We start from the raw sequence: 8457 nt of genomic DNA on the forward strand, positions 1-8457 counted from the left end.
CAGAATAAAGGTTATGTTGTTAAACCCAAGTCGAAAGCATGAACTGGTAATAAGTTTTAACCATACTAAATCTGAGAAAAAGACTTGTGCATGTGAATAAGAAGAAACGTAACTCTAATGAAATAGCGAACCTGTGCATGCAAACCGTAACAATATATATTTATAATAATCTGAAGGACTGTGCGAAAGATCAGAAGTCATGCATTCAGAGTCACCCTTTCCACAGGAAAAAGGGGATTATACATTTAACATCCATTATTCATCAAAGATATATCAAAACGAACTGTGCAATAATAGCATTTAAATACAGAGATTATAGCATAAGATGATCTTTATAACTGGGCAAAGCCGAGGCAGAAGCCATTCGATGACAGACAAAAGAGGAACAGCATATAAACCCTAAGTCTGTCTTCATGCATAAGGGACATTTAAAACGAAAAACAACCCAATACAATAGCAAAATTGCCGAGAGCTGAAGAGTTCATAACCGCATCGACGACAAACTAATTACTTAAACATATCAATACACTGTGTAAGGGAACTAGCCCAAAACATTCAAGACTGTATCTGCGCGTGGAGGCCAGATCTGAACCATGCAAACAGCTATGAATCCAAGTCTGCCGCTAGGCGGCTATACATTTACAAAGCAAAAGAAAAGAACATGTTGGGTATGATAAACCCAAAACCCTCTGCAGTCATTAACTTGTAACCGGACCAGCACAGTCATAACCTAACTATGCAGCGGGCCAACTGTGATGGATCTTCACCGAGAACACCCGAAAGCGGATGAAAAGACCATAGTGAAATAGAGATCTGCATAAGATCATACAGGATTTACATAACTGTAACCCTGAACCCTATCAATTAAACGAACTTTAAACTGTCGAGATTCATACCTGAGATGTTAGAAGGTCGCTGAAGCACAAATCGCCATGGAGGTTGCCCTGGAGCATAGCCAAATCGACTGTATAATACTTGACAGAGGAAAACGAAAATAGCTGTAAGTAAAACTCAGAGATAACCAAACCATAAAGCAAATGCAAACTGAGAGAAACACCATTGTTACCTGCAAGGTTCATGGAGAGCGGAATACAGCTCCGGGTATAACAGGTTGCAACAATGAGTTGTTGAAAGCGAACTGGAGGAGAAGCAGTGAACCAGCCGCAATGACCGCGGACATCAAATGAAATAACATGGTGTTTGGACGCATAAATACCACCGATAAACCCTGAGTGATCTCCAGCCCTCCGATCTCCAGAAGAGATCTAGACCGTCGAAGTATGGCGGGAGTCGTTGGCGGGGAGATCAAAGTTGGCTTTCCCAAGGTGTCACATGGCTGGAGAAACCAGGCCATGCCACCTGCCCCAGAAGGACGGATCGATGTAAAGGTGTGGATGACCTGTCTTCAAACGAGTACTGCGGCGGGACCATAAAAGCCCACGCCCATTAATACAAAGACGTTTGAAATATCTATGGTAGCTGTGAGTTATAAACAGTGTATAAATCAAATCCCAATGCGGACAGGTGTAATGCCGTGTGGTGAGTTACAGCCGAGACCCATAGTTAACACACAGCCAACGACATACGTGGATAGGGGTTTATAGTAATGCATGCCAACTGTTAAATGATTTATGTATATGCCTCTAACGCATGCCAAGAATACTTCGATGTATGATGTATTTGAAATTTATATGTATATTTATAGTGATAAATTGTAAGGTGTGTATGTAAAGCGGAATTATCAAAATGGTGAGCCTTAAGGTTCAAGGTTTGTCATGTATATGCATATATTTTAAAAAAAAATTATGTACATGTAAAGTAGGTGTGACATTTTTTGATAAAGTAAAAGTTCTTTTCGGAAACTCTATTATTATTTTAATATATTATAATTATATGTTCGTTAATAATCATTCGCTAACAACATTACTTTATTTTTATTTTTACTTTTTATTTTGTAGTTATTTTTCTATTTCTTTATTTAGAACTAGTCTCATTTCATTTCAAGATGTTATGCTTCAATTTTTTAATGATTATAATGATTTTAATCATGATTTTGTATCGTTTTATTTTTATTTATAATGATTTGTTTGATACTTTATAAACTTTGTTATTGTTATTTCAAGTTAATTGAAAAGTGGAAAAAAAATTATTCATTTATTTTAAGTTGTGTTTTTATTTACATTTTTTTTAAATGTAGAAAACATTGTCGGAGATTTTCAAACCCAAGGTTTTGTCCTAAAAATTCGTTGAAAATCAAGTGGACCAATATCTTCTTATTTGAATATTAATTTTCTTTTCCCAAAGCGTGAATTAAAAAGTAGACCACTTCAAGTATTTTTTTCAGATAAAAACTAGACCCATAAAACCACTTTTTATCATTTTGAGATTTTTCAAAGACTAGTTCTTGATCTTTTTTGAATAACTAAAATTTCTTTCCGGGAACTCTATTATTATTTTGATATATCATAATTACGTGTTCATTAATAATCATTCACTAACAACTGTCACGTACCCGAAAAAAAAAACAAAAATTTATTGTTAATCGTATTTAATATTCTATTGCTCGTTATGGTTTCTGGTACGAACGCCTCACTGTTCGTTGACTTACCCACATATGGATTTATATGTTGTAATGTATATGAACATATATTGTTTACACAAATGATTGCTGGGAAATTAATTTATCAACGATTATGGTTTTCATAAACCTAGGGTGGCAAGGACCCTTGAGCGATTTGGTTGATTGCTTTATTAAAATTGGGTCGCCCTATGAACCTTGGGTGTTATCAGAGTTGACAACCCGAGGCATCCGCTGGCATTCCATTGTAATGACAGGTGGGCACGGCATTAAACATGTCGGCTCGATCACGTGAAGGGAGTGGGCTGGCGTTAAGTCCCCGCTTAACACTTTACCGCCATGATCAAGGGTGTGGATGGCCCGAGATGGATCCGAGGGTGGAGATGCCTCCAGATGTCATAGCCGAGGTTTGGATGGTATATGACTTGCCCTTCTCGATTAATCGGGTTATTGTGAAGCTCGACGCCCCTTTGCTCTGCTCCGCGCTAGCTCGTTCCAGTCTGAGCTCTTCTGGTAAATTCCTCATGCGCTGAGCACTCGTTCCTCCGCCGAGCGAGTAATCTTGCACCGATCATCCGTTTGTTCATTATATATAAACATATACTACTGAACTCTAGAGCTATGTCATGGATTGTAACCTACCGGCTCTTTTTTTCTATTATTCTTTTGCTTTCGGGTAGATGATTATCTTCCTTCATGTGGCGGTGCTAATTGTTCCTTGCCATGGTGTGTGCATGCAGTAGAACCGGTTCGGAGTTCGTTCAGATGAGGAGGCCCTCCTTCGAAGGCTATGGTGCTCCCGGCTCTATACCAGGTGCGTTTCTCCCAGTTGCACGGTATGCGATTTGGGTTACATTTCTTCCTCTTTATTTGGTCTACCCGCAGAGGGTCTCCCCTGCGCCGAGCCGTAGCCCAACCTTACCTCACCGTGGTTGGTCGCAGGTGGCAATGAGAGGCTCCCCACTATACTATTCCGAGCCTGCCCTTGTGTTGGCCATGGGTTCAGTCGAAACGTTGACGTTTTCTGTGGTTAAGGCTAGAGATTCCTCCAGAAAGTGGAAACTATATTCGCATTTTAACCATTTGTAATTTGAACTGTTATGTTAATGTTGTATATTGAATGGTACTTCGGCCACGGCCGTGTGGTTTACAGATGTTGGGGCTTCAGGCCCCTTTTTTTTAATTCCTTTTCTAATGAAATGTTACAGATATTGGGGCTACAGACCCTGTTGGTTTTCTTTATTGTGAACTGTTACGACCGTATGGTTTTTTTATCAATTGACTTTAAATCTCCACCACTGTTTCATGTCGGCTAGGAGATTTCTTTTGCATCAAGAATGATATGGTTATGTTGGCCAAAGGCTGTGTAAACTTTCCATATAATGTTCTCGTTAATATTTATACTGTGGTTATGCTTTTGATACATGGTATAAGTCTTATGTACATTCTAATGCATGACGTCGCAACTCCCGTTACGGTTCTTGCATGGATATTCTATGGCTGTCCCACTGGCAGAGTATGCGGGCTCGGTTGTCCGGCCCTATGCTTACTCTGTGGACGGGAATGGTCTAAAATTCCGCTCTTACCAAGAGCCAAATGTATTTCTCTGGTTTATAGTTCAGTTACTTTACCATTTGCTGTTACTTTAACCCCGCGGATGACAGCCTAATGCTGCTGGGTTTTATGTTCGGGGTTCTGTTTGTTAATGCATTATACATTGATACTGTTAACACATCAGCATTCGTATTATTATCACATTAATCTTAGTATTGTTAACACATTATTCTTTGATACACATTCTGTGGGGTCGCAGTTTGCAGAGGTGTACCGAGGCACTCCCGGTATTCACTATATGTTAGTTACTTCTTTATTAAAATCTCATTGCAGGGTTGTCTTGTATTGCAGGGGTTGCCCGACTCAGAGGGCTTGTCTCCCCTTACCCTTTCTATAATTATTCTATATCATGAGTTTAATGCCACCCTCGAAAGACCACTGATCTTTCCTAGTAATAGAATTGAGTTATGGAGATTATTGTCTCACTTCCTTGTTTTTCATACCTGTAACTTGTAATTCGACAAGATTCTCTCTCTGCTTTTCCCAACTACTCGGAGTAGTAGTGTTGCGATCGGTCTGCTACAACCAGGGTTTTATTCTTACCCTTTCTCCTGTCATTTGGCAGTGAGACTGAAGCTTAACCGTTCGGGTCTATGTCTGGAACAAGGCGCAGGATCCCATACTTAAAGACTAACATCTGCTATCCAGCTAGTGTGCAATTAGGAAGTAGCAATGATATTTTTAAGCAACAATTATCTCCTATGCATTACAGATATTTATAGGGTTTAACTTAAATGACTTGCAGATACCTGCAGAGATTTGAGGGTTTCAGTCTTACTTACCTGGCCTCAGCCAGCCCTTAAGTCCCTTAGTAGATCACTTGCACGCAAGCCTGTGCATAATTATTTAGCCGCCCATCCGTGAGACTCGTCCTTCGAGACCAGAGCCTCCCCCCTTGCATTCCTCTTGCCGGATCACTATCGTCAGCAAGGTTGCACTGTGTGCTTGACTATCTGGTCCTTACCAGACGTAGTCTTTCATTCACTCTTTGTTGTTTTTTTCCTCTGCCTGTCTCTACAGCGCAGATTTTTGCCATCCTCTCCCTTTTTCCTCGGAAGCTTTTCCAGTTAGGGAAGGTGGTTAAAATCAGTTCCAATAACCGAATTTCCTCCCAAGAGTTGCCAACACTTATCATGAGTATTCTTTATTAAAATATTTTAATGCACATGTAAAATAAAAGAAATACTCTTAGGATCTTTTTTTTTTTAAAAACAGACAATAAAATAGTCTTCCAATGTCATTCTTAATCCAGTCTTTTACCGTAGTGAAATTTAAATATTTACATATTCCCGGGGTCATCACATCTCCCCCCCCTGAGATTGGACATCGTCCCGATGTCTGTTGTTCACAAACAGCCCCGGATAAGCTTCCTTAAGAATCTCTTCATCTTCCCAAGTGGCCTCATCACGCCCATAGTGTTGCCGCTGCACTTTAACTTGGGTAATAACTTGCTTCCGCAGCTGCACTTCTCTCTGGTCGAGAATGCTCAATGGTTCGACCAGGACCTCTCCTTCCGGTTCGACCTTCAATCATCAACAATATCAGTCATTTCGCTTCCAAAATTCATATCCAATAATTCAACTGGAATCCATCCTTACCCGTACATCTTGCCATTTGATCACATGGTTATGGTCGTAGATGTATTTTTTTAGTATAGAAACATGGAAGACATTATGGATTTTAATGTGGCTTGGCAGAGCGAGTTGGTAGGCTACTGGCCCGACTCTTGCCAAGACCTGGAAAGGTCCAAAATAGCGGGGTGAAATTTTAGCGCAACCGCTCCATTGCAGGGTACTTTTCCTGGCTTGAATTCTTACATAAACATGGTCGCCGACCTGGTACTCTTTGAACGTTCTTTTCCGATCTGCAAAGCTCTTTTGCCGATCTTGAGCAGCCTTTAAATTAGTCCGCACCCTTTTTACCATGTCCTCCATTTCCTTGAGCATCTCTGGCCCCAACCTTAGTTTGTCTTCAGGGCCATTCCAACTTGAGGGCGTACGGCACTTCCGTCCGTACAAAGCCTCAAAGGGAGTCATTTGTATGGATGAATGATATCCATTGTTATATGCAAATTCCACCAAATGTAAATAATCTTCCCATTGTGTTGGTTTTTTCATTACACATGCTCTTAACATATCCTCTACAATCTGATTTACTCGTTCCATCTGTCCATCAGTCTGGGGATGATAAGTTGTACTGAAATTCAGCTGTGTACCCAGTTCTGCAAACAATGATTTCCAAAAGGCGGATGTAAATTTTACATCTTGGTCTGATATTATCATCTTCGGAAGCCCATGCAGTTTGAACACGTTCTGCATAAAAATGTATGCAATATGCACCGCTCTGTAGGTAGATTGCACTGGTATAAAGTGTGCTGCCTTACTCAACTTGTCTACTACTACCATAATAGAGTCATTGTTCTTCTTTGTCCTAGGCAGTCCAGTTATGAAATCCATGGATATGATCTCCCATTTCCATTCTGGAATGGGTAAGGGTTGCAATAACCTTGCCGGATGTAGGTGCTCTGCCTTGATCTGCTGACATTCCAAACACCGCGCTAAATATTCAGCCACATGCTTTTTCATTCCAGGCCAATAGTATTCCCTTCGAAGCGCAGTAAGCATCTTCTAGTATCCGGGATGACCTGCGTAGTGGCTGGTGTGAAATTCGTCCAAAATTAGATTTTTAAGACTATTGTCGTTAGGTACAAACAACCTTTTTTTATAGAGCACCTATTTCATACCCCTGCTGACTTTCCTTGCTAGAAAGTGGTATTTGTTGTTTCATTTGCTGATATTCGGCATCTTGGTCCGTTGTTGTTTTTATCATTTCTTGCAAGTGATTCTTCAATTTACTAAGCGTAACTTCGTATAAGCATTGCACCTTTCGACTCAGTGCGTCAGCCATGCGGTTTTCCTTTCCTTTCAGATGTTTAATGTCGAAATCAAATCCACTTAAGAAATCTGCCCAATGGGCTTGCCTTACATTCAGGGTGGGCTGACTGAAATAATTTGTCAAGCTGTGATGGTCTGTCAACAACAGAAATTTCCTTCCTAATAAATAATGCCACCACATTTTAAGTGCATGTATGACAGCTGCTAATTCCAAGTCGTAGGCAGAATATTTCTGCTCATGCTCCTTTAGCTTTCTTGACTCATAAGCGATCAATTTTCCCTCTTGCATTAACACTCCACCCACACCTTCTCGACTTGCATCGGTACATACCACGTAATCCTTATTAGGATCAGCTATACTCAAAATGGGAGCAAAGGTGAGCAAATGCTTAAGTTGCTCAAAGCTTTGCTGAAATTCTGAATTCCACTTGAACGCCCTTCCTTTCTTCTACAAGGAAGTGATAGGATATGCTACCCTTGAGAAGCCTTCCACAAATCTTCTATAATAACCGACCAATCCCATGAAAGATCTGATATCCGCCACATCCTTGGGTACGGGCCAATCCATTATGGTCTTTATTTTCTCAGGGTCCACTACAATCCCTTCTTTTGTGATTACATGGACCAAATATTGTATCTCCTCTTTGAAGAAATCACACTTGCTGAGTTTAGCGTACAGTTGATGCTCTCGAAGAGTTTGCAGTACCAACCTGAGGTGTTCCTCGTGGTCCTCCTTAGAACGAGAATAAGTCAAAATGTCTTCGATGAATATCAGTACAAATTTATCCAAAAATCGATGGAACACACTATTCATTAAGCACATGAAAGTGGCGGGTGCATTAGTCAAACCAAAAGGTAGCACTACAAATTCGTAGTGTCCATACCGGGTTCTGAAAGCTGTTTTAACGATGTCCTCTTCCTTAATTCTGATATGATGGTAACTAGATCGCAAATCAATCTTGGAAAATACTGTCGCGCCCTTGACTTGATCAAAAAGCTCATCGATCCGAGGTAAGGGATATTTGTTTTTGATTGTGAGCTTGTTTAGCTGTCGGTAATCGATACACATTTGGAGGGTTCCGTCTTTCTTCCTGACAAATAGCGCCAGAGCTCCCCATGGAGACACACTGGGACGGATATAATTTTTGTCTAGCAATTCCTGTAATTGCATTTTCAAATCGGTTAGCTCGGGTACACTCATTCTATAAGGTGCCCGCGAAACTGGTGCTGCCCCTGGTAGCAATTCAATGGTGAAGTCAATATCCCTTTTTGGGGGTAGCCCAGGGATTTCTTCCAGAAACACATCCGCGAATTCTTTTATTACCGGAAGGTTGTCCAGCGTGGCCGTTTTGTCCTTGGTTTCTGCATAAC

The 8457-nt window shown here is 40.6% G+C and overlaps 1 long non-coding RNA gene across 2 annotated transcripts; it reads right to left on the reverse strand.

Moving 5' to 3' along the window:
• Positions 1–313: 313 nt before the first annotated feature.
• Positions 314–1359, reverse strand: LOC149187168 (uncharacterized). Of its 2 annotated transcripts, none has more exons than XR_016256187.1 (3): positions 1067–1359; positions 897–974; positions 314–813 (listed from the first exon to the last, which is right to left on the reverse strand). It is a non-coding gene; the product is annotated as an uncharacterized LOC149187168 (long non-coding RNA). The 2 variants fall into 2 exon arrangements; XR_016256186.1 differs by having other exon boundaries at positions 897–964; positions 1067–1307.
• Between the last annotated feature and the right edge of the window lie 7098 nt (positions 1360–8457).

This window comes from Pinus tabuliformis, chromosome 3_1, assembly GCF_031772625.1.
Source record: "Pinus tabuliformis cultivar Carrire ecotype Pingquan chromosome 3_1, CPIR1, whole genome shotgun sequence".
Taxonomy (NCBI): domain Eukaryota; kingdom Viridiplantae; phylum Streptophyta; class Pinopsida; order Pinales; family Pinaceae; genus Pinus; species Pinus tabuliformis.